Source organism: Styela clava, chromosome 8, assembly GCF_964204865.1.
Source record: "Styela clava chromosome 8, kaStyClav1.hap1.2, whole genome shotgun sequence".
Lineage (NCBI taxonomy): Eukaryota > Metazoa > Chordata > Ascidiacea > Stolidobranchia > Styelidae > Styela > Styela clava.
In genome coordinates this window covers 21,049,260-21,073,686 of record NC_135257.1, presented here as the reverse complement: position 1 = coordinate 21,073,686, position 24,427 = coordinate 21,049,260, and the positions used below count along the sequence as shown (strand labels likewise).

Genomic DNA, 24,427 nt, shown 5'->3' with positions numbered 1-24,427 from the left:
CGACTTACATTATAGACAAAGGTCGATATTCACCGTTATAGGTAAGACAAGATTCTAGATCTCAGCTATATAAAGCGTTCGCATGCTGGCACGTATTGTGAATGAGCGTTACAGCAGACCATTGATTGGGATGAGAAATGGATTGAGTGTTTTGTGAACAATAAACAACAATTATCTAGCTCATCTCGTAATCATCGAAATTAGGTCAAGATTCAAATCATCAAAACCTAATCTGATGCACATGTGACGAGGTGGCCGAGTGGTTAAGGCGATGGACTGCTAATCCATTGTGCTCTGCACGCGTGGGTTCGAATCCCATCCTCGTCGTCCTGGGGATGTAGCTCAGTGGTAGAGCGCACGCTTCGCATGTGTGAGTCACCGGGTTCAATCCCCGGCATCTCTATTTCAGAATTGATAATTTTTTTGAAATGAAATCATGTTAGCATTGCTGAAATATGTCAAGAGAAAGCTCTGAAGTAATTGAAATTCAAATCAGATTGTTATTACCAACAATTAGACATTTCAGCACCTGGCGAATGAACCAAAAAGTTCACTAATCTGATAAAAGTTCGCTATTCCATTGTGCTCTGTACGTGTTGGTTCGAATCCCATCCTCGTCGTGGTGCTAGAATGCCTATCCGATAACTTATTCTCTTATGTTTGATTTGAAATCATTATAGCTCAGTAAAAACACAGTAATTGCTACTATCCGTATAGTGTATAAGGAATTTTATTCATCTGTTTAGCGAGGCTAAGTCATAAGTAATTATCGATTGATGGCGTTTCAGGCATAAAGTGCCACTTGCATTATAGACAAAGGTCGATATTCACCGTTATAGGCAAGACAATGATTCGAGATCTCAGCTATATAAAGCGTTCGCATGCTGCCACGTATTGTGAATGAGCGTTACAGCAGACCATTGATTGGGATGAGAAATGGATTAAGTGTTTTGTAAACGACATACAACAGTTATCTAGCTAATCTTGTAATCAGTAACGAATACAAGATTGGGCTAATTCATGTATTTATTTGAGCTAGGCGCAATTGGTCTCAATCCGTTCCAAGCCATCAATGTTCCTCCAAAAACAAAACATTATAATAATTCCAAAACCAGGCAGCTCCAATAAGAATATATGATAATCGTTTCGGCAAGTTTCATCTAATCTTTGCTCGATGTTGTTAATCCTGCTAATTGAAATCTCAAAAAACGTTGTCGGCAGGATTCGAACCTGCGCGGGCAACGCCCAACAGATTTCGAGTCTGTCGCCTTAACCACTCGGCCACGACAACGATGACCGGAGACGGATGAAATCTCAAATAACGTTGTCGGCAGGATTCGAACCTGCGCGGGCAACGCCCAACAGATTTCGAGTCTGTCGACTTGACCACTCGGCCACGACAACGGTGACCGGAGACTGAATTCAAATCAAATTGAAATCACCAACAATTAGACAACTCAGGATCTGACGAAGCAGCAAAAAAGTTCAATTTTCTCTGCTCACGTCGGTTACTATTCAAACTTTGATTACATTCCACGAGATGATTTCGGTATAATCGAAATTAGGTCAAGATTCAAATCATCAACACCTAATCTGGTGCACATGTGACGAGGTGGCCGAGTGGTTAGGGCGATGGACTGCTAATCCATTGTGCTCTGCACGCGTGGGTTCGAATCCCATCCTCGTCGTCCTGGGGATGTAGCTCAGTGGTAGAGCGCACGCTTCGCATGTGTGAAGCCCCGGGTTCATTCCCTGGCATCTCCATTTGAGAATTAATAATTTTTTCAAAATAAAATCTTGTTAGCATTGCTGAAATATGTCGAGAGAAAACTCTGAAGTAATTGAAATTCAAATCAGATTGTAATTACCAACAATTAGACATTTTAGGATCTGACAAAGGAACCAAAAAGTTCACTAATCAGATAGAAGTTTGGTAATTCATTGTGCTCTGCACACGTGAGTTCGAATCACATCCTCGTCGTGGTGCTAGAATGCCTATTCGATAACTTATTCTCTTATCTTTGATTTGAAATCATTATAGCTCAGTAAAAACACAGTAATTGCTACTATCCGTACAGTGTATATGAAATTTTATTTTTTCGTTTAGCGAGGCTAAGTCATAAGTATTTATCGATTGACTGCGTTTCAGTCATAAACTGCGACTTACATTATAGACAAAGGTCGATATTCACCGTTATAGGCAAGACAATGATTCGAGATCTCAGCTATATAAAGCGTTCGCATGCTGCCACGTATTGTGAATGAGCGTTACAGCAGACCATTGATTGGGATGGGAAAGGATTAAGTGTTTTGTAAACAATAAACAACAATTATCTAGCTAATCTCGTAATCAGTAACGAATACAAGATTGGGCTATTTAATGTATTCGTTTGGGCTAGGCGCAATAGGTATCAATCCGTCCCAAGCCATCAATAATTCTTCAAAAACAAAACGGTAATATAATTCCAAAACCAGGCAGCTCCAATAAAAATATCTGATAATCCTTTGGGCAAGTTTCATCTAATCTTTGCTCGATGTTGTTAATCCTGCTAAATGAAATCTCAAATAACGTTGTCGGCAGGATTCGAACCTGCGCGGGCAACGCCCAACAGATTTCGAGTCTGTCGCCTTAACCACTCGGCCACGACAACGGTGACCGGAGACTGAATTCAAATCAAATTGAAATCACCAACAATTAGAAATCTCAGGATCTGGCGAAGCAGCAAAAAAGTTCAATTTTCTCTGCTCACGTCGGTTACTATTCAAACTTTGATTACATTCCACGAGATGATTTCGGTATAATCGAAATTAGGTCAAGATTCAAACCATCAACACCTAATTTGGTGCACATGTGACGAGGTGGCCGAGTGGTTAAGGCGATGGACTGCTAATCCATTGTGCTCTGCACGCGTGGGTTCGAATCCCATCCTCGTCGTCCTGGGGATGTAGCTCAGTGGTAGAGCGCACGCTTTGCATGTGTGAGGCCCCGGGTTCAATCCCCGGCATCTCCATTTGAGAGTTGATAATTTTTTCGAAATAAAATCGTGTTAGCATTGCTGAAATATGTCGAGAGAAAACTCTGAAGTAATTGAAATTCAAATCAGATTGTAATTACCAACAATTAGACATTTTAGGATCTGACGAAGGAACCAAAAAGTTAACTAATCTGATAAAAGTTCGCTAATTCATTGTGCTCTGCACACGTGGGTTCAAATCCCATTCTCGTCGTGGTGCTAGAATGCCTATCCGATAACTTATTCTCTTATCTTTGATTTGAAATCATTATAGCTCAGTAATAAAACAGTAATTGCTACTGTCCGTACAGTGTATATGAAATTTTATTTTTTCGTTTAGCGAGGCTAAGTCATAAGGCTTTATCGATTGACAGCGTTTCAGTCATAAAGTCATAAAGTGCCACTTACATTATAGACAAAGGTCGATATCCACCGTTATAGGCAAGATAATGATTCGAGATCTCAGCTATATAAAGCGTTCGCATGCTGCCACGTATTGTGAATGAGCGTTACAGCAGACCATTGATTGGGATGAGAAATGAATTATGTTTTTTGTAAACGACAAACAACAATTATCTAGCTAATCTCGTAATCGGTAACGAATACAAGATTGGGCTATTTAATGTATTCGTTTGAGCTAGGCGCAATAGGTATCAATCCGTCCCAAGCCATCAATAATTCTTCAAAAACAAAACGGTAATATAATTCCAAAACCAGGCAGCTCCAATAAAAATATCTGATAATCGTTTGGGCAAGTTCCATCTAATCTTTGCTCGATGTTGTTAATCCTGCTAAATGAAATCTCAAATAACGTTGTCGGCAGGATTCGAACCTGCGCAGGCAACGCCCAACAGACTTCGAGTCTGTCGCCTTAACCACTCGGCCACGACAACGGTGACCGGAGACTGAATTCAAATCAAATTGAAATCACCAACAATTAGACATCTCAGGATCTGGCGAAGCAGCAAAAAAGTTCAATTTTCTCTGCTCACGTCGGTTACTATTCAAACTTTGATTACATTCCACGAGATGATTTCGGAATAATCGAAATTAGGTCAAGATTCAAACCATCAACACCTAATCTGGTGCACATGTGACGAGGTGGCCGAGTGGTTAAGGCAATGGACTGCTAATCAATTGTGCTCTGCACACGTGAGTTCGCATCACGTCCTCGTCGTGGTGCTAGAATGCCTATTCGATAACTCATTCTCTTATCTTTGATTTGAAATCATTATAGCTCAGTAAAAACACAGTAATTGCTACTATCCGTATAGTGTATAAGAAATTTTATTCTTTCGTTTAGCGAGGCTAAGTCATAAGTATTTATGACTGCGTTTCAGTCATAAAGTGCCACTTACATTATAGACAAAGGTCGATATTCACCGTTATAGGCAAGACAATGATTCGAGATCTCAGCTATATAAAGCGTTCGCATGCTGCCACGTATTGTGAATGAGCGTTACAGCAGACCATTGATTGGGATGAGAAATGGATTAAGTGTTTTGTAAACAATAAACAACAATTATCTAACTAATCTCGTAATCAGTAACGAATACAAGATTGGGCTATTTAATGTATTCGTTTGAGCTAGGCGCAATAGGTATCAATCCGTCTCAAGCCATCAATAAGTCTTCAAAAACAAAACGGTATGATATTTCCAAAATCAGGCAGCTTCAATAAAAATATCCGATAATCGTTTGGGCAATTTTTATCTAATCTTTGCTCAATGTTGTAATGATGCTAAATGAAATCTCAAATAACGTTGTCGGCAGGATTCGAACCTGCGCGGGCAACGCCCAACAGATTTCGAGTCTGTCGACTTGACCACTCGGCCACGACAACGGTGACCGGAGACTGAATTCAAATCAAATTGAAATCACCAACAATTAGACATCTCAGGATCTGACGAAGCAGCAAAAAAGTTCAATTTTCTCTGCTCACGTCGGTTACTATTCAAACTTTGATTACATTCCACGAGATGATTTCGGTATAATCGAAATTAGGTCAAGATTCAAATCATCAACACCTAATCTGGTGCACATGTGACGAGGTGGCCGAGTGGTTAGGGCGATGGACTGCTAATCCATTGTGCTCTGCACGCGTGGGTTCGAATCCCATCCTCGTCGTCCTGGGGATGTAGCTCAGTGGTAGAGCGCACGCTTCGCATGTGTGAAGCCCCGGGTTCATTCCCCGGCATCTCCATTTGAGAATTAATAATTTTTTCAAAATAAAATCTTGTTAGCATTGCTGAAATATGTCGAGAGAAAACTCTGAAGTAATTGAAATTCAAATCAGATTGTAATTACCAACAATTAGACATTTTAGGATCTGACAAAGGAACCAAAAAGTTCACTAATCAGATAGAAGTTTGGTAATTCATTGTGCTCTGCACACGTGAGTTCGAATCACATCCTCGTCGTGGTGCTAGAATGCCTATTCGATAACTTATTCTCTTATCTTTGATTTGAAATCATTATAGCTCAGTAAAAACACAGTAATTGCTACTATCCGTACAGTGTATATGAAATTTTATTTTTTCGTTTAGCGAGGCTAAGTCATAAGTATTTATCGATTGACTGCGTTTCAGTCATAAACTGCGACTTACATTATAGACAAAGGTCGATATTCACCGTTATAGGCAAGACAATGATTCGAGATCTCAGCTATATAAAGCGTTCGCATGCTGCCACGTATTGTGAATGAGCGTTACAGCAGACCATTGATTGGGATGAGAAAGGATTAAGTGTTTTGTAAACAATAAACAACAATTATCTAGCTAATCTCGTAATCAGTAACGAATACAAGATTGGGCTATTTAATGTATTCGTTTGGGCTAGGCGCAATAGGTATCAATCCGTCCCAAGCCATCAATAATTCTTCAAAAACAAAACGGTAATATAATTCCAAAACCAGGCAGCTCCAATAAAAATATCTGATAATCCTTTGGGCAAGTTTCATCTAATCTTTGCTCGATGTTGTTAATCCTGCTAAATTAAATCTCAAATAACGTTGTCGGCAGGATTCGAACCTGCGCGGGCAACGCCCAACAGATTTCGAGTCTGTCGCCTTAACCACTCGGCCACGACAACGGTGACCGGAGACTGAATTCAAATCAAATTGAAATCACCAACAATTAGACATCTCAGGATCTGGCGAAGCAGCAAAAAAGTTCAATTTTCTCACGTCGGTTACTATTCAAACTTTGATTACATTCCACGAGATGATTTCGGTATAATCGAAATTAGGTCAAGATTCAAACCATCAACACCTAATCTGGTGCACGTGTGACGAGGTGGCCGAGTGGTTAAGGCGATGGACCGCTAATCCATTGTGCTCTGCACGCGTGGGTTCGAATCCCATCCTCGTCGTCCTGGGGATGTAGCTCAGTGGTAGAGCGCACGCTTCGCATGTGTGAGGCCCCGGGTTCAATACCCGGCATCTCCATTTGAGAATTAATAATTTTTTCGAAATAAAATCGTGTAAGCATTGCTGAAATATGTCGAGAGAAAACTCTGAAGTAATTGAAATTCAAATCAGATTGTAATTACCAACAATTAGACATTTTAGGATTTGACGAAGGATCCAAAAAGTTCACTAATCAGATAAAAGTTTGGTAATTCATTGTGCTCTGCACACGTGAGTTCGAATCACATCCTCGTCGTGGTGCTAGAATGCCTATTCGATAACTTATTCTCTTATCTTTGATTTGAAATCATTATAGCTCAGTAAAAACACAGTAATTGCTACTATCCGTATAGTGTATAAGAAATTTTATTCTTTCGTTTAGCGAGGCTAAGCCATAAGGATTTATCGATTGACTGCGTTTCAGTCATAAACTGCGACTTACATTATAGACAAAGGTCGATATTCACCGTTATAGGTAAGACAAGATTCTAGATCTCAGCTATATAAAGCGTTCGCATGCTGGCACGTATTGTGAATGAGCGTTACAGCAGACCATTGATTGGGATGAGAAATGGATTGAGTGTTTTGTGAACAATAAACAACAATTATCTAGCTCATCTCGTAATCATCGAAATTAGGTCAAGATTCAAATCATCAAAACCTAATCTGGTGCACATGTGACGAGGTGGCCGAGTGGTTAAGGCGATGGACTGCTAATTCATTGTGCTCTGCACGCGTGGGTTCGAATCCCATCCTCGTCGTCCTGGGGATGTAGCTCAGTGGTAGAGCGCACGCTTTGCATGTGTGAGGCCCCGGGTTCAATCCCCGGCATCTCCATTTGAGAATTTATAATTTTTCCGAAATAAAATCGTGTTAGCATTCCTGAAATATGTCGAGAGATAACTCCGAATTAATTGAAATTCAAATCAGATTGTAATTACCAACAATTAGACATTTCAGGATCTGACGAAGAAACCAAAAAGTTCACTAATTAGATAAAAGTTTGCTAATTCATTGTGCTCTGCACACGTGAGTTCGAATCACATCCTCGTCGTGGTGCTAGAATGCCTATTCGATTACTTATTCTCTTATCTTTGATTTGAAATCATTATAGCTCAGTAAAAACACAGTAATTGCTACTATCCGTATAGTGTATAAGGAATTTTATTCTTTCGTTTAGCGAGGCTAAGTCATAAGGATTTATCTATTGACTGCGTTTCAGTCATAAACTGCCAGTTACATTATAGACAAAGGTCGATATTCACCGCTATAGGCAAGACAATGATTCGAGATCCCAGCTATATAAAGCGTTCGCATGCTGACACGTATTGTGAATGAGCGTTACAGCATACCATTGATTGGGATGAGAAATGGATTAAGTGTTTTGTGAACAATAAACAACAATTATCTAGCTAATCTTGTAATCATCGAAATTAGGTCAAGATTCAAATCATCAAAACCTAATCTGATGCACATGTGACGAGGTGGCCGAGTGGTTAAGGCGATGGGCTGCTAATCCATTGTGCTCTGCACGCGTGGGTTCGAATCCCATCCTCGTCGTCCTGGGGATGTAGCTCAGTGGTAGAGCGCACGCTTCGCATGTGTGAGTCACCGGGTTCAATCCCCGGCATCTCCATTTCAGAATTGATAATTTTTTTGAAATGAAATCATGTTAGCATTGCTGAAATATGTCAAGAGAAAGCTCTGAAGTAATTGAAATTCAAATCAGATTGTTATTACCAACAATTAGACATTTCAGCACCTGGCGAATGAACCAAAAAGTTCACTAATCTGATAAAAGTTCGCTAATCCATTGTGCTCTGTACGTGTTGGTTCGAATCCCATCCTCGTTGTGGTGCTAGAATGCCTATCCGATAACTTATTCTCTTATGTTTGATTTGAAATCATTATAGCTCAGTGAAAACACAGTAATTGCTACTATCCGTATAGTGTATAAGGAATTTTATTCATCTGTTTAGCGAGGCTAAGTCATAAGTAATTATCGATTGATGGCGTTTCAGGCATAAAGTGCCACTTGCATTATAGACAAAGGTCGATATTCACCGTTATAGGCAAGACAATGATTCGAGATCTCAGCTATATAAAGCGTTCGCATGCTGCCACGTATTGTGAATGAGCGTTACAGCAGACCATTGATTGGGATGAGAAATGGATTAAGTGTTTTGTAAACAATAAACAACAATTATCTAGTTAATCTCGTACTTTGTAACGAATACAAGATTGGGCTATTTAATGTATTCGTTTGAGCTAGGCGTAATTGGTCTCAATCCGTTCCAAGCCATCAATGTGCCTTCAAAAACAAAACGGTATAATAATTCCAAAACCAGGCAGCTCTAATAAAAATATCTGATAATCGTTTGGGCAAGTTTTATCTAATCTTTTCTCGATGTTTTAATCCTGCTGAACGAATTCGGCAGGATTCGAACCTGCGCGGGCAATGCCCAACAGATTTCAAGTCTGTCGACTTAACCACTCGGCCACGGCAACGGTGACCAGAAACGGAATTCAAATCAAATTGAAATCACCAACAAATAGACATCTCAGGATCTGGCGAAGCAGCAAAAAAGTTCAATTTTCTCAGCTCACGTCGGTTACTATTCAAACTTTGATTACATGCCCACGAGACAGTAAAAACACAATAACTGCTACTATCCGTATACTGTATATCTGATGCACACGTGACGAGGTGGCCGAGTGGTTAATCCCTTTTCCAGCTCGGGCACCCATATTTTAGAAGGTATCATCTTCTGTCAAAATCTTGTACTAAACGAGTTAATATCGGTCTTAGCTATTTATTCTCGTGTTGCCACGATAAGAGAGAAAAGAAAAACCATCCAGCTGTGACGCAGAGTGCAAATCGTATAAATACCGTCGTTTTCAAAATCGCTAGTCAGAAGTGTGAAATGCTGACATGACTCAGACAGGAAATGAATAGCACTGACTCCTTATTAATTACTTAGTATTGGTTTAGCAAGTAATTTCAGTAATACATACCATCCCTGGCGCTGTGATGTTTTGGAAAATATGATTTCGACTGCACCATACTTGGCATAGGTATGGGGATTTTTTAAACGTGACAAAAATGTAAAATTAATGGTAATTTTCACGCGTAACAGAGCTTATTAGATGGTTTACATCTGTCTGCGCACATTTCCGTAGAAAAAAGTGACATTTTATGCATTGGTGGGGGCTCTGTGCAGTAATAATTAAGGCTGTGACGTCATCAAAATTGCCAATTTGGGTCTTGAACTTGGAAATTCTGTAAATACAATTGTGAATTTCAGAGTAACCATTCTGGCTATAACAGAGGTTTTGGTATTGTTCTCTTGGAAAAAACTTCAAAAAAACGGTGAAATAAAAATTAATTAATTATAAATAATTATTAACCCTCTACTAGACGCAAAATCTCTCCAGACCAAGGTTTTTTATTGGAAATTTTCTAAATTTTGTCGCATAGAAAAAATATTATTAGAGGAGTGTGTTTTAAAGATATATCGCTGAATAGAACTATAGCACACGCTTATAAGAACCCATTAGTGAATCTTTAGGGCTTAATGGTTGACGGAAAAAATTATTTTAAAAATACCCATGCAAAATTGCCATAGAGAAGCGGCCTGAATTGTTTTTACGATTGTAGATTTATAAATGTAACAACAGGCAAAACAGCGCGACAAATATTTATTTAACTATTATAAAAAGTGAATTAGGTCTGTTTGTTACGTAATACAATTGTTTTCACTATTCTATATTTTAAAAATGGCACAGGTTGTGCAACAAAACCATAATGAGTCCATAATGAAAATTGCCCACAAATGCACTATTATAAAGGTTAAACTACGTTTGATTGTTGCGCATTTCAGTTATTTTCATGATTCTAGATTTATAAATGAAACACCGGGCAAATGAGTGCAGCGGAAATTTAAACTAATGCACTATTATAAAAAGTGACCAAAGTTTATTATATAGGGTCTTTAATTAGATAGAATTTTGATTATTAGCGTTGCACTCTATTAACCTGTGCCATATTTATCACATAAATCAGCAAAAAGGTATTATGCAATGACCAAGTCGGATTCACCCAATATAATACTGCATTTGAGAACACATCATCAGATATCACTGACTGATTATACGGGGCCGTGCTCGGAGCGAATGGAGTGAATAGGCATCGTAATAAAAAAATAACAAGACAAACACCATGGCCGAACTTTTAATTGGGAATGGTAATCTTTGCAAAAGTTAAAAATGATTAGTTTTGGAACAAATTCTCTCCCGCAGTGACAAATACTGGTTGTTCCATTCTTTTCACTGTGTTTAACATTCATGTTATTAAAAAGCAAATAGCGTTTACTACGATTGTTTCGCATTTAACTTAACGCTATTTCCCCGTGCTACATCTAGAAATCAAAATAATAAAAATGCCAAAATACCGCAGTAGCTAAACTTGATGATTTCGTTGAAATGAAAAATTCGACTACCAATCTCTTATTGTATAAAACACACTAACCCCAACTGCCTGGATTAAATCGAGATAACATTTTTGGAGATTATTTTGTGCGCTATGAGAAGTTTTTTGTTTTGTTCTGAAAACCTTGTACCTTTGTAAAAATAAATGATAATATATGTGTCCACTCAGCAGTAAAAACTGTGAAACATTTACGTTGTCGCACACACACATCATATTCAATAGGAGCCTAATCTGCACGACACTAATCTCACCCAGATTCCAAGTCTACTCACTAAAAAGTTTAAAAGTCGACAGGCAACTGATATGTAGCGAGTCCATTTACGGCGACTGGCAGCAACAAGTGATCAAACAGTGGTTTGGTCTGTGCTATATCTAAAACAAAAAATACTAAAAAAAAACGCCCACATGACGCAACACCCACACTCCATTCGCTAATTATCATTTTGTAGTTGAAAGCAGTTTATACTCTCGTAAACTGTTTGTTTAATGTCGGGCCCTATGCTATGTATAACACATGCTTAAAAATATAATATTATCATTCAGATACACTTGTTAAATCAGTTTATATGCTCATTTGTCTGTGACAAATATAACGAAAACTATATATTCATGGCTTGGATGTAGGAAAAAGATGATAGCAAACCGGTTTTAAAAATTATTATTTGAATCAGATATCACAGAGTACTATATTTGAATTTCTGTAAAAATATGCATGGATATTTACCTTCGAAACCAAAATAGTAAGTTGCCCTCTGTTCTCTTGTTCAACTTTATTCAATACCAATATATACGTGGCATATACCTTTGCCGCACGCCATTTTACTCAGCTTTATATACAAAAATTGATCAGCACAAACGCTCGCACTTCGCCTCAACCGAACTTGTTTCACCTATTTTTATAGTGCATTCGCGAGCGATTTTTCTCGCTACCATTGTTAGGCGATATCATCTTACGCTATTTAAAAAAATATATTTAAGGAGTAAAAGCGTATGCGTCACGAAACAACCAAGCTTAGTTTAACTTTGCTAAAGATGCAATTCCTAGTAATATTATTTATCGTTTAAATTTTTGTTGCACCCTATTACCCGTTACTATATTTATGAATATAGAATAGTAAAATGAATACATTTCGAAATAACAAGATTGTAAACAGAAATAGTTCTCTAGGTGCCCATAATTTTAATTACATTTAGTTACCCATCATTTTCGTAAATGCAATAATAAAATTTTTTTTTTTTTTTTTTTAATTACATCTGAAATGAGTTCCACTGATATTTGTTGTTCTAATTTTCCCATCATTACTTCTACGGCTAAATGCAAATTAAATGTTTATGCATTGTTACGTCATACTTGATTTGATATTTCAAATTCATTTACCAAATTTATTTCTTGCCATTGTTGTAAACTGCTTGTCTGAGGAAGTCTGACTCTGGTCGGACGAAACGTTACAGAAATACATTTGTGTTAGTGTGCAGCTGGACTCTTTAATTGAATAGAATAAACAACCTTATACACAGTAAAAAAAAAAAAAAAAAAGATTGTTGTAAACTGCTTGTCTGAGGAAGTCTGACTCTAGTCGGACGAAACGTTACAGAAATACATTTGTGTTAGTGTGCAGCTGGGCTCTTTATTGAATAGAATAGTCATGTTTATTCCAGCTACAGTATCCTTGCAGTATACGCATACGGATCCACTAGCATAAATCATAGAGAAAAGATAGGAAGTTAGTCTCGCGCAACCCAACTCAAATTTAAATAGTTATTAGCTGTTTAAATCATTTAAATGAACTCACGACATTTGTTATTACCGAACGGAGACCAATTCAATATAAATCAGATCTCGAGGTTAGTCGAGATCAGATGATTTCAACGTCGTGGACGTGGACTATTGGCTGAATCTTAAGGATTGTCAGACTAAAAAAGAGTGAAGAAACAATTCAGCAGTTCAGCAATATTGCAAAAAACATTCAACGAGCATATTACGTGCGGACTCCTGTGAATGGAAATCAAATTATAGCGGAGCAATTGGTAATTCAATTTAACTCAGAGCAGAGGGAAAACTAATGAGAAATACGGAAAAACTAGAGATTTCAATTCAGGTCGTCCATGTCAGTTCAATGAATGATGAGATCAGGATTTGAATAAATTCATAAAGATGCTACAAACTCGCAATCTAATTGCGAACAGAAAATTCGTTGCAAGAATTCATCAATGTTAAGTTTACTCTTGTTGTAAGGAAATACTCGATCATTATACCCTACACTAGTACTGTGATGATTAAACTTTTTCCTCGAATATTATATTTTAATTTTGGAGAATCCCATATTTAAAAACTTGTGTGGAATTAATCTTAGCTGAGTTTGAGTAGATCATAAAAATCCAATATAAATGTGTATTCAATATTATTCGCCTAAACCATTGCATGATAATATTTTTTTAATGGATGAAAAAAATAAACTTGACTCCGACTACGACTATTTCTTTTCAATTATCAATTGATTCAGCCTGCGGTCACCGTTTGTCGTGACCGAGTGGTTAGGGCGACAGACTATAAATCTGTTTGGCATTTACCATGCCGACAACGTTATTTGTGATTTTATTAAGCAGGTTTACAACTTCGAGCAAAGATTACATAAAACTTGCCCAAACGATTATCAGATACTTTTATTGAAGCTGCCTAGTTTTGGAATTATTACACCGTTTTTTTTTTCGAAGGCACATTGATGGCTTGGTACGGATTGAACCAATTGCGCCTAGCTCAAACGAATACATTAAATAGCTCAATCTTGTATTCGTTACAGAGTACGAGATTAACTAGATAATTGTTGTTTATTGTTTACAAAACACTTAATTCAATTCTCATTCCAATCATCGATAAATTCCTTATACAGTATACGGATAGTAGCAGTTATTGTGTTTTCACTGGAACTATATTGATTTCAAATCAAAGAGAATAAGTAATCGGATAGGCCTTTTTGCACCACGACGCGAGTGAGATTCGAACACACGCGTGCAGAGCACAATGGATTAGCAGTCCATCGCCTTAACCATTATAATAGTGCATTTGCGGACAATTTTGAATATAAATTTGAGTCGGGTCGCGCGAGACTAATTCCCTATCTTTTTTTGATGCCTTTATGCTAGTGGATCCGTAAGCGTATGCTGCAAGGAGGCTGTAGCTATAAAAACATGACTGTTCTATCTAAATGAAGAGTCCAGCTGTACATTAGCATAAATGTATTTCTGTAACGTTTCGTCCGGCCAGAGTCAGACTTTCTCAGACAAGCATTTTACAACAATGTTGTTGTTGTTGTTGTCGTAAATTGCTTGTCTGAGGAAGTCTGACGTTTGATTGTTGCGTAATTCAGTCAATTTCACGCTTCTAGATTTATAAATGTAAACTAGGAAAAAGAGTGCAAAAAAACATTCCGACAAATGCATTATCATAAAAAGTGAATTAAGTTTATTTGTTGCGTAATACAATCGTTTTCACTATTCTATATTATAGATATGGCACAGGTTAGAGGGGTGCAACAAAAAATTTAACTAAAAACAAAATTGCCCTCAGATGCGCTATTATAAAGGTTCACCAATGTCCAGTTCTTGCGCAATGCCATTTTCACCATTCTATGTTATAAATTTGGCAAAGTGTAATAGATGAAACAATAATTTAAACCATAAAAAATTGCTTGCAAATACTATTTTAATGGTTTAACAAAGTTTGTTATTCTAATAGCCTATTTTTAACATGTTTACTATATATTTCAGGAGGCAAAACAAAACACTACGCAAGTATATAAACTGTTTTCAACTGCACAATTACTGTATAATAACTAAATATTGTTTGAACAATGAGTCATACGGGCGTTTTTTATATCTTTAATATATGGTATACATTATCGATTTGGTTGTGATAATTATTTATCACAAAAGCTCACTTGATTTAGCGTTTTTTTCAACAGATATTTACTTCATAAGCCTTAGTTTCGTCATCTAATCTTTTCAAAACCGAACATGGACTTACTCGAAATAATTCTCATTTTCTCTCTCATCTGTGGCTTGTATGCAGAGTAAAAATTACCTGGTAAGATTTGTTTTGAGTTACAATTACTTGTTAAAATTTGCATCATTAGTTTACAAGCAATGTGTGTCTACATTCGGTACCGAAATGCTAGACCAGGGCTCTTCAACCGGGTTTACGGTATACTCAAGTGTATACCGGACCATAAGTTGGGAATACAACTGATAAAGGGTATACGAAGTATGTACAGCCAAAGTCAGGGATTATAAACTCTAATATAATAAACTATAAAATATTCAAGCGGAGACAACAATGCAAACGCGGCGCACTTGAAATATAAAATGTTATTTACGCAAAGAATCGACGTGAGCACATTGTTACATCACAAATTATATAGATAATGCGGTTACGTGGATGTGTTGGTGATTTCGGCTGCCATGCACTTCGTTTGATCTACGTTGAACATTATTCCCTTTGACGGTAGGGCCGTCAGTCAAATTTATAACTTGCGGTCACTAGCCTATTAGATTGCATGATAATATTGCAGTACAATATGTTCTTATAATTGATTGTTTATTTAGGCCTTAATAAATAAACATTGTTATTTGTAAGGTATACAAAGTTCTTGCAAATTCTAAAAGGTATACAACGATAAAAAAGGTTGAAGAACACTGTGCTAGACTATATAAAAATTTTTGAATGATTTCAAAAGACATCACAATCAATCACTCTTCTAGTAACACCTTAAAATTTTATTGCCCTTTTCAACTCATAAATATCATGTTTTATATTTGGTAGCTGAAAGCTGCGTTTCCAAGATCGTGAATGGAAAGCTGGTTCAAATTGGAGATTGCGTGGTAAACATAAAGTTCTTCTTTTCAATAGGTGTTTTCACAATCCGACTCTAAAACTAGTCAATGATATTCAACGATTTACTAGTTTTCAATATAAATCTTAATGGTTAGGCATCTTATTTTCGATGGCAAAATTAATACTAATTAGCAGCATTTTATATCTATTTCACAGAAAAACGATGGATCTGGTGAGTTTGCCCTACTTTATATTCAGCGTTCAAATATATTTAATACTGTAAGTGTTATACGGTATTTGAATGCCATATATGACATATGCCATATAGGATAAGATAATGTTACAATTGCAACAATACTGATACATGAAATGGTAAATAATCTCGTTGGTTTCCAAAACAACAAATTTATTATCCTTCACAGAAATTGCCAGACTGATCAAAAAGAGTCTTGATGAGAAGAAATCAGCTCAAAGTAAATTTAAATATGTTTTAAAATTTGTTAATTTTATCTAAAAATTGTCACGCTCACCCAGGAGTTAGAAATCTTGAAAATTGAAGGGTTAATCACACGTTGGTTTGAATCTAGATTGGATAACAAAACATTTAAAGATTGAGGCATTCTTCGTCTCATGGGAGTCAACCCAAACCCTAGTCGATTACGTTTCTTTGACTTTGTCTACCAACCATGCATCTGAAATTTTTGACTATTCTTACATTTGAAATTGTCACATTTGTCTCATACTAATATTTTGTGCCATCGGCTTTTACCCTCCTGGTAATATTACAGTACAGTATTTCTGAATAAAGTTTATTAGATGAACTAAATGAAAAATTTGATATGGAGCCATTTTCTTTATGATACTAAATGACGTGACAACGATAATGTTGTATTTAGACAAATGTGACATCACATACAATTCAAAATCCTTTCGAGTAATTGTGTATGGTACAAAGAAAGTCAGCATCAGAAACGCTATAACACTTTGAAAATCAATGAACAACGGAAAGCTTGCGAATATTTACGACAAAACGCATTACCAGTTGTTGCAAACTTGTCTACATTCAGTGGTCCCTGCTGGTCTGATTGACGGATATATTGACGTCTGGACCGGGTTGGAGTATCAAGTCAGTATGATAATTCGCAATTTGAGTAATCGTAGGAGTTTGACTAATATTTTACTAGAATCGAAGATTTCGCCCAAATCCTTTTTATAATGAAATCATTACATACTGGAATGGCGTGCGATATCCAATAATTTATTAGAGAGACTGGATATTTAGCAAGCCGAAAAACTTAATTTATGGAAATAATATGAAAAAATATTGTGACGTCACGATTGAGACGTTTAGATAACGGTTTTCATCCAGAGTTTTTCACTCAGTTCCCAACACACAAGTGGTCTGACGTAGCCTAACCAATCATACTTATAAATGTGTTTTAATTTATATATGAATTTTATATTTCTGTTAAATTGTTACAGAATGATCAGCGTGTGCTGACCGATGGAAAAACAGTCACTATGCCACCAGAAATTTGGCTACCTCCTAGTTATCCGTTATCTGATGCGTCACGCGCAAATGTCGGATTTCAGGTTCACCAAGATCCAGATCATGCAATTCAGGGAATCTACAACGTTCCTGATTGGTTTGGTTACAACGGTGTCATCTGCGAAATATAAAACCAGCAACAGATCTGACAGAACTTCATTCAACTTCACTTTATTAAAGAATTGATATGATATAATAGAAAAAAATAATTTCCTTGAATTTTAATGCAATGTATATATAGATAATGTGTACTGATCATCAGTAAATATTTCTCGCTTGCTTTATGGCCGTTGATGTATAAGCCATGGATTTATAGATGTTCAAGTTATTGTTAGCATATATCTGGATGAGCATATACTTTGCAAGGCCCATAGATTATAAATCAAAACTACTTTTTGCAACGTTTATCTTCTAATGTCTCATTTTTTCATGATATCAGACTTAATTTCGAGTCGAAAAGTTTAAGTTACATATATTTTTGTTTGGTTCGTCATTCTTTATTTTTCAAAGAAGTTGGAAAGGTGGAAGAAAATAAAAAAGACCCACAAGCCCTAAATGGTTTATTTTTAACAAAAATTCCCGACTTGAAAAAAAAATTAGAAAAAAAAGTCGCCATCGGATAGAAAATGCAGTAGGTTGTCTAAGAGACAAGCCCACTAATTGGAAAGTATTGTCGGCTAGTAATCTATCGGGAACTAAGGTGGAAATTTGACCTAATCACAAAAATGTTGTTTTGGTTTGTTGTTGTTTGTTTTGTTTTCAACATGCTAGTTAATTAACAGGAACTACCGAGGGTCGTAGCTTTCATTGGTTTTTAATAGTGAATTACCCTATTTTGGTTCATACTATCCTAATTAAGTTTACAAACGTATCAAAACTTATATCAAATTCAAAAATAAAGTTGAAGTACGATTTGCTGAAAGCACTCTATCACATCTAATTTCGGACGTTAATCAATGTCGAAATTGGGTAGTGTTTACGTGGGTGAAAAATCGAGGATATTGAGGTTTGTAGGATTGCTCATGTTTTATAATTTATTAATTAATTAACATTCCTTGTTTTGGATTACATCATCCAAACAATTTTGTTTCGGTAGATGAAGGAAAGTGGTCTGCACCGGGTTCGTATATTACTCGTATTGCTGGGAGAATATAATAATTTGCACTAATGATTAATCATTCAGGATTTCAAGACTATCCCCAAAATATAGTACCAAAAGACATTGTAAGCAAATTATTCTTTGCATTTCACTGCTCACTCCACGTGAAAAGCGCCAGATATCATCTTATCTTGGAAGCTGAACAACTTCAAGCTTTGTTATGAATTGCATTGGCGGCCGCCGGGAAATACAGAGTGTGACTCTCATGATTTCCCAGTGTATAAAATGCTCAGGTATCTAATTTATTACGTAAGATCTCTTATCAAGATTATTCCAATAATCTGAATTTCTTGCCATTCTGATCCTGCGTCCACGTCGCACCCAAAGCCCTCAATATCGTTTGATTTCGTCAAATTATAAAAGTACATAACCTAATCAGGCTTTGCTAGATAATTGTGGTTCACAGGGTTCTACCAAATTTTCCTCGTAATCATTTGTCTATTTGTAACTTTTACGTGGACATTTCGTCAAATCCTGTTCACTGAAAATTAAATAAGTCGAAATATTGCCTTGCATTTTGAGGCGATGCTGTTCTTACATAAAAGGGTCTGAGTTGTGGTATTTTTTTATTCGCTGTTTCCGCTGTTTCCAATCCGGAAAAAAAGCATGAATATATACAGATATACCGTGATCTGTATCGCTTTCATTTTATTGTTTTTCTCCCGAATGGCTAGTAATACGAATTGATTGATTGAATGAGCTTAGAAGGTTGATACAGTTAAAAAATAAACTTGACATGATTTCTATTACGATCTTGAAATTACCTAAATTCTTCCTAAATCAAGCATATAAATCCTTGACTCAAAATTCTATTGAAATCTCGTTTCATATAAAACTGCATTGTGTGAGTGAATTCTGTAGAATAAGCATCACTCATGAAAAGACTAAATTTTTTATACAATGTAAACAAAATAAAAAAAAAATTGATTAATTTACGTCGCCATTGCCTACTCAACCTATTACATACCGGGCGAGTTGGTGGCCATGGGATATGAATCACCTTAACCTGTACTAATTATCACCAAACTTAGGACGTCAGTATGAAAAACTATCCAAGATTTTGCAATGATCAGTCAAACATACACAAATTAACACACCACTTGTTTTAATTCCAACATTTACTTGATTTGTATGACTACAAATTCAAAAACTTTACTCAGTATCATTCACGCAGAAATGCCCAATTTGCAGGTAGCAAACAATATACATGTATAAATAAGGCCCCGGAGGATCCGTGGAGCTTTGGAATCGGCGTTGTATGCAAAGTTGTTTTTTTCTAACTCTCTATGATCGGACGAAATTTTGATCCGGATTAATATGAAATTCCAAATTTTTCAACGAAAGTAAAAAAAAATTATTTTACAAGAAAAGTCTGTCTGAAAAGTCTGAAAAGAAAATTGCAGATCAAAGTTTCAGAAACTAGATCTGGATTTCACAAAGAACTCCGTGGGTGTCCACTGAACATTCCTCGTTCACCAATCCTTCAGGTAATCCACCAAGTTTTGGATAAGTGACAATTCGAACATTTGTCCGGTTTTCATTTATTTTTCCTATTGTCGGATAATCTTTAAACCAATTTTTAAACGAATCCGCAGGTGTGAAAACGCCAGTCTAAAAATTAAAAAGGACACACGTACACACTTAGTCATCGTATACAGGTGCCCGGGTTTCAAAATGTCACCGAAGAGAAATGGCAACAATGTTTACACTTACTAATGGATCGAAGCGAACTCCTGTCCACATGCCTGTCCAAATGTGCCTTTCAGGTATTTGCCCCAAAAAGCTCATAATTTCATTGTACGATTCTTCGTCTCGAATCAAACCAACTATTTGGTTTTGTTTCTTAAAAATCTCCAGGGCTTCGGTGTAGTTCACATTCTGTTGAAGATGTACCACACCAGAGTAGCAAATATTTTTCACCACAAAATTGCAGTTTGCTGAAACTTTAAATTCGACATTGACATGTTTCTTCTTTATTAAATGAAGGCGATCCGTTGCAAAGAATCAAACCTGTTGCCCGGCTAGCTCTGTCGGTATATTGTAGGACAATTAATTCAACCCTCAAAGTCATTCTATCTTTTTTCTTTGTCAAACAAATCTAAAACTTCTATCTCTCGTAATATATTTTTTGTGAAAATATTGCTTTGTCGTTTTTCTAACCTCGAAACAATGCTGGGAATTTGGTCAGTTAAAAGTCTGCATTAACACATTTCGGTCATTCGTGTAGTAGGTTCTCAAGATCATTCTATTTGTACACTCAAACTGTTTCTTCGGAATAGCTTTTTTCCATTTGGTAAACGGGCGCGTGGAGCAATGGATAAAGCTTCTGACTTCGGATCAGAAGATTCCAAGTTCGAGTCCTGGCGCGCTCGTTCAAAATTTTCTGGTGTATCAATTTTAGACAGATCGTTTTAAATTCTTGTACCTTTTTTCAAACGACATTGGCATGTTCCTTCTTTATTAAATGAAGGCGATCCGTTGAAAAGAATCAAACCCGTTGCCCGACTAGTTCTGTTGGTATATTGTAGGACACTTAATCAAACCCTCAAAGTCATTCTATCTTTTGTCTTCGTCACACAAATCTAAAACTTTTATCTCTTGTACTGTATTTTTTGTGAAAATATTGCATTATCGTTTTTCTAACCTCGTAACAATGCTAGGAATTTGGTCAGGTAAAAGTCTGATTACGACATTTCCGTATTTCGTGTACTAGGTTCTCAAGATCATTTTATTTGTACACTCAAACTGTTTCTTCGGAATAGCTTTTTTCCATTTGGTAGACGGGCGCGTGGCGCAACGCATAACGCGTCTGACTACGGATCAGAAGATTCCAGGTTCGAGTCCTGGCGCGCTCGTTGAAAACTGTCTGGTGTATTAATTTTAGACAGATCGATTTAAATTCTTGCACCTTTTTTTCAAACGACATTGGCATGTTTCTTCTTTGTTAAATGAAGGAGATCCGTTGAAAAGAATCAAACCCGTTTCCCGGCTAGCTCTGTCGGTATATTGTTGGACACTTAATCCAACCCTCAAAGTCATTCTATCTTTTGTCTTTGTCAAACAAATCTAAAACTTCTATCTCTTGTAATGCGTTTTTTGTGAAAATATTGCTTTATCGTTTTTCTAACTTCGTAACAATCCTGGCAATTTGGTCAGTTAAAAGTCTGATTAACACATTTCCGTATTTCGTGTACTCGTGTTCGTGTTTCGTGTTGAGTCAGACCGACTTAAATTCTTGCAGCACCTTTTTCCAGCCGACTTCGGCAAGTTTCTCACTCATTGATTGAAAAGAATCAAACCCTTCGCCTGGATAGGTCAGTCTGTATATTGTTGGACGATTAATCTAACCCCTCTTTTATTCGTACACTCGAATTGTTATGAAAATTCTTTCATACGGACTACGGATCAGCAGATTCCAGGTTCGAATCCTGGCGTGCTCGCAGATATTTTACAAAATGTTTTATAAGTTCTCAAAGTCCTATGTTTTATTTGTCAACAAAACTACGATCTTCTATCTTTTGTCTTTGTCAAACAAATCATTTGTACACTTGAACTGTTTCTTCATAATAGCTTTTTCGTTTGGTAGACGGGCGAGTGGCGCAGTGGATAACGCGGCTGCTTTCGACTCTTAATCCTACGGCCGTGGGTTCGAGCCCCACGTTGGGCGTTCGGTAGATATTTTGAAATGCAAACTGTCATTAGATATGGGAGTTTGGTCAGTTAAAAGTCTAATTAACTCTTTTCCATATTTCGTGTACTCGGTTTTAAGGATCCTTTTATTTGTACACTCGAACTGTTTCTTCATAATAGCTTTTTCGTTTGGTAGACGGGCGCGTGTCGCAGTGGATTACACGACTGACTTCGGATAAGAAGATTCCATGCTCGAGTAATGGCGCGCTTGTTTAAAATTGTCTGGTATATTCATTTTAGTCAGAACGACTTTAATTCTTGTAGCACCTTTTTTCAACCCACTTTGACAAGTTTCTCTCTCATTGAATGAAGGCAATCCGTTGAAATGAATCAAACCGTGATCAAATGATCCGTTGTAAGAAATCAGACTCGTCGCCCGGCTAGCTCAGTCGGTAGAGCGTTGGACTCTTAATCCAACGGTCGTGGGTTCGAGCCCCACGTTGGGCGTTCGGTAGTTTTGGGAAAGGCAAACTGTCTTCAGTTAAAAGTCTAATTAACTCATTTCCATATTCCGTGTACTCGGTTCTAAAGATCCTTTTATTTGTACACTCAAACTGTTACTTCAGAATAGCCTTTTTCCATTTGCTAGACGGGCGCGTGCCGCAATGGATAACGCGTATCGACTTAAATTCTTGCATCTTTTTTCAAACGACATTGGCATGTTTATTCTTTATTAAATGAAGGCAATCCGTTGAAGAGAATCAAACCCGTTGCCCAGATAGCTTTGGCGGAATATTGTTGGACACTTAATCCAACCCTCAAAGTCATTCTATCTTTTGTCTTTGTCAAACAAATCTAAAACTTCTATCTCTTGTAATACATTTTTTGTGAAAATATTGCTTTTTCTTTTTTTTCTAACTTCGTAACAATGCTGGGAATTTGGTCAGTTAAAAGTCTGATTAACACATTTCCGTATTTCGTGTACTCGTGTTCGTGTTTCGTGTTGAGTCAGATCGACTTGAATTCTTGCAGCACCTTTTTCCAGCCGACTTCGGCAATTTTCTTCCTCATGGATTGAAAAGAATCAAACCCTTCGCCTGGCTAGGTCAGTCTGTATATTGTTGGACAATTAATCTAACCCCTCTTTTATTCGTACACTCGAATTGTTATGAAAATTCTTTCATACATATTGATTTCTCTAAATATGAAGACGGGCGCGTGGCGCAATGTATAACGCGTCTGACTACGAATCAGAAGATTCCAGGTTCGAATCCTGGCGTGCTGGCAGATATTTTACAAATTGTGTTATAAGTTCTCAAAATCTTATGTTTTATTTGTCAACAAAACTACGATCTTCTATCTTTTGTCTTTGTCAAACAAATCATTTGTACACTCGAACTGTTTCTTCATAATAACTTTTTCGTTTGGTAGACGGGCGCGTGGCGCAGTGGATAACGCGGCTGAATTCGAAAAAGAAGATTCCACGCTCGAGTCCTGGCGCGACTGTTTAAAATTGTCTGGTTTATTCATTTAAGTCAAAACGACTTTAATTTTTGTAGCACCTTTTTTCAACCCACTTTGACAAGTTTCTCTCTCCTTGAATGAAGGCACGTTGAAATGAATCAAACCGTGATCAAATAATCCGTTGTAAGAAATCGGACACGTCGCCCGGCTAGCTCAGTCGGTAGAGCGTTGGACTCCTAATCCAACGGTCGTGGGTTCGAGCGCCACGTTGGGCGTTCGGTAGATTTTTTGAAATGCAAACTGTCATTAGATATGGGAGTTTGGTCAGTTAAAAGTCTAATTAACTCTTTTCCATATTTCGTGTACTCGGTTTTAAAGATGGTTTTATTTGTACACTCAAACTGTTTCTTCAGAATAGCTTTTTTCCATTTGGTAGACGGGCGCGTGGCGCAATGGATAACGCGTCTGACTTCGGATCAGAAGATTCCAGGTTCGAGTCCTGTCGCGCTCGTTCAAAATTGTCTGGTGTAATAATTTTAGACAGATAGTCTTAAATTCTTGCATCTTTTTTCAAACGACATTGGCATGTTTCTTCTTTATTAAATGAAGGCGATCCGTTGAAAAGAATCCAACCCGTTGCCCGGCTAGCTTTGTCGGTATATTGTTGGACACTTAATCCAACCATAAAAGTCATTCTATCTTTTGTCTTTGTCAAACAAATCTAAAACTTCTATTTCTTCTAATGCATTTTTTGAGAAAATTTTGGTTTATCATTTTTCTAACTTCGTAACAATGCTGGGAATTTGGTCAGGTAAAAGTTTGATTAACACATTTCCGTATTTCGTGTACTCGTGTGTTCGTGTTCCGTGTTGAGTCAGATCGACTT

At 36.9% G+C, this 24,427-nt stretch overlaps 25 non-coding genes across 25 annotated transcripts; 19 read left to right on the top strand and 6 right to left on the bottom strand.

Annotated features, from left to right (window-relative positions):
* The first annotated feature begins 245 nt into the window (after nucleotides 1-245).
* On the top strand, nucleotides 246-327 carry Trnas-gcu (transfer RNA serine (anticodon GCU)). The gene has a single exon. It is a non-coding gene; the product is annotated as a tRNA-Ser (tRNA).
* Nucleotides 328-331: 4 nt separating this feature from the next.
* Trnaa-cgc (transfer RNA alanine (anticodon CGC)) lies at nucleotides 332-403 on the top strand. The gene has a single exon. It is a non-coding gene; the product is annotated as a tRNA-Ala (tRNA).
* An 806-nt stretch (nucleotides 404-1,209) lies between these two features.
* Nucleotides 1,210-1,291, bottom strand: Trnas-cga (transfer RNA serine (anticodon CGA)). The gene has a single exon. It is a non-coding gene; the product is annotated as a tRNA-Ser (tRNA).
* Nucleotides 1,292-1,322: 31 nt separating this feature from the next.
* Nucleotides 1,323-1,404, bottom strand: Trnas-cga (transfer RNA serine (anticodon CGA)). The gene has a single exon. It is a non-coding gene; the product is annotated as a tRNA-Ser (tRNA).
* Nucleotides 1,405-1,606: 202 nt separating this feature from the next.
* On the top strand, nucleotides 1,607-1,688 carry Trnas-gcu (transfer RNA serine (anticodon GCU)). Its single transcript has one exon. It is a non-coding gene; the product is annotated as a tRNA-Ser (tRNA).
* Nucleotides 1,689-1,692: 4 nt separating this feature from the next.
* On the top strand, nucleotides 1,693-1,764 carry Trnaa-cgc (transfer RNA alanine (anticodon CGC)). Its single transcript has one exon. It is a non-coding gene; the product is annotated as a tRNA-Ala (tRNA).
* An 805-nt stretch (nucleotides 1,765-2,569) lies between these two features.
* On the bottom strand, nucleotides 2,570-2,651 carry Trnas-cga (transfer RNA serine (anticodon CGA)). The gene has a single exon. It is a non-coding gene; the product is annotated as a tRNA-Ser (tRNA).
* Nucleotides 2,652-2,853: 202 nt separating this feature from the next.
* Trnas-gcu (transfer RNA serine (anticodon GCU)) lies at nucleotides 2,854-2,935 on the top strand. The gene has a single exon. It is a non-coding gene; the product is annotated as a tRNA-Ser (tRNA).
* A 4-nt stretch (nucleotides 2,936-2,939) lies between these two features.
* Trnaa-ugc (transfer RNA alanine (anticodon UGC)) lies at nucleotides 2,940-3,011 on the top strand. Its single transcript has one exon. It is a non-coding gene; the product is annotated as a tRNA-Ala (tRNA).
* Nucleotides 3,012-3,825: 814 nt separating this feature from the next.
* Nucleotides 3,826-3,907, bottom strand: Trnas-cga (transfer RNA serine (anticodon CGA)). The gene has a single exon. It is a non-coding gene; the product is annotated as a tRNA-Ser (tRNA).
* Nucleotides 3,908-4,774: 867 nt separating this feature from the next.
* On the bottom strand, nucleotides 4,775-4,856 carry Trnas-cga (transfer RNA serine (anticodon CGA)). The gene has a single exon. It is a non-coding gene; the product is annotated as a tRNA-Ser (tRNA).
* Nucleotides 4,857-5,058: 202 nt separating this feature from the next.
* On the top strand, nucleotides 5,059-5,140 carry Trnas-gcu (transfer RNA serine (anticodon GCU)). Its single transcript has one exon. It is a non-coding gene; the product is annotated as a tRNA-Ser (tRNA).
* A 4-nt stretch (nucleotides 5,141-5,144) lies between these two features.
* Trnaa-cgc (transfer RNA alanine (anticodon CGC)) lies at nucleotides 5,145-5,216 on the top strand. The gene has a single exon. It is a non-coding gene; the product is annotated as a tRNA-Ala (tRNA).
* Nucleotides 5,217-6,021: 805 nt separating this feature from the next.
* On the bottom strand, nucleotides 6,022-6,103 carry Trnas-cga (transfer RNA serine (anticodon CGA)). Its single transcript has one exon. It is a non-coding gene; the product is annotated as a tRNA-Ser (tRNA).
* Nucleotides 6,104-6,300: 197 nt separating this feature from the next.
* Nucleotides 6,301-6,382, top strand: Trnas-gcu (transfer RNA serine (anticodon GCU)). Its single transcript has one exon. It is a non-coding gene; the product is annotated as a tRNA-Ser (tRNA).
* A 4-nt stretch (nucleotides 6,383-6,386) lies between these two features.
* Nucleotides 6,387-6,458, top strand: Trnaa-cgc (transfer RNA alanine (anticodon CGC)). Its single transcript has one exon. It is a non-coding gene; the product is annotated as a tRNA-Ala (tRNA).
* Nucleotides 6,459-7,098: 640 nt separating this feature from the next.
* Trnas-gcu (transfer RNA serine (anticodon GCU)) lies at nucleotides 7,099-7,180 on the top strand. The gene has a single exon. It is a non-coding gene; the product is annotated as a tRNA-Ser (tRNA).
* Nucleotides 7,181-7,184: 4 nt separating this feature from the next.
* Nucleotides 7,185-7,256, top strand: Trnaa-ugc (transfer RNA alanine (anticodon UGC)). The gene has a single exon. It is a non-coding gene; the product is annotated as a tRNA-Ala (tRNA).
* Nucleotides 7,257-7,897: 641 nt separating this feature from the next.
* Nucleotides 7,898-7,979, top strand: Trnas-gcu (transfer RNA serine (anticodon GCU)). Its single transcript has one exon. It is a non-coding gene; the product is annotated as a tRNA-Ser (tRNA).
* Nucleotides 7,980-7,983: 4 nt separating this feature from the next.
* Trnaa-cgc (transfer RNA alanine (anticodon CGC)) lies at nucleotides 7,984-8,055 on the top strand. The gene has a single exon. It is a non-coding gene; the product is annotated as a tRNA-Ala (tRNA).
* Nucleotides 8,056-21,229: 13,174 nt separating this feature from the next.
* On the top strand, nucleotides 21,230-21,302 carry Trnar-acg (transfer RNA arginine (anticodon ACG)). Its single transcript has one exon. It is a non-coding gene; the product is annotated as a tRNA-Arg (tRNA).
* Nucleotides 21,303-22,511: 1,209 nt separating this feature from the next.
* Nucleotides 22,512-22,584, top strand: Trnak-cuu (transfer RNA lysine (anticodon CUU)). The gene has a single exon. It is a non-coding gene; the product is annotated as a tRNA-Lys (tRNA).
* Nucleotides 22,585-23,289: 705 nt separating this feature from the next.
* On the top strand, nucleotides 23,290-23,364 carry Trnar-acg (transfer RNA arginine (anticodon ACG)). Its single transcript has one exon. It is a non-coding gene; the product is annotated as a tRNA-Arg (tRNA).
* Nucleotides 23,365-23,743: 379 nt separating this feature from the next.
* Trnar-ccu (transfer RNA arginine (anticodon CCU)) lies at nucleotides 23,744-23,816 on the top strand. Its single transcript has one exon. It is a non-coding gene; the product is annotated as a tRNA-Arg (tRNA).
* Nucleotides 23,817-23,979: 163 nt separating this feature from the next.
* Trnar-ucg (transfer RNA arginine (anticodon UCG)) lies at nucleotides 23,980-24,052 on the top strand. Its single transcript has one exon. It is a non-coding gene; the product is annotated as a tRNA-Arg (tRNA).
* Nucleotides 24,053-24,427: the final 375 nt, after the last annotated feature.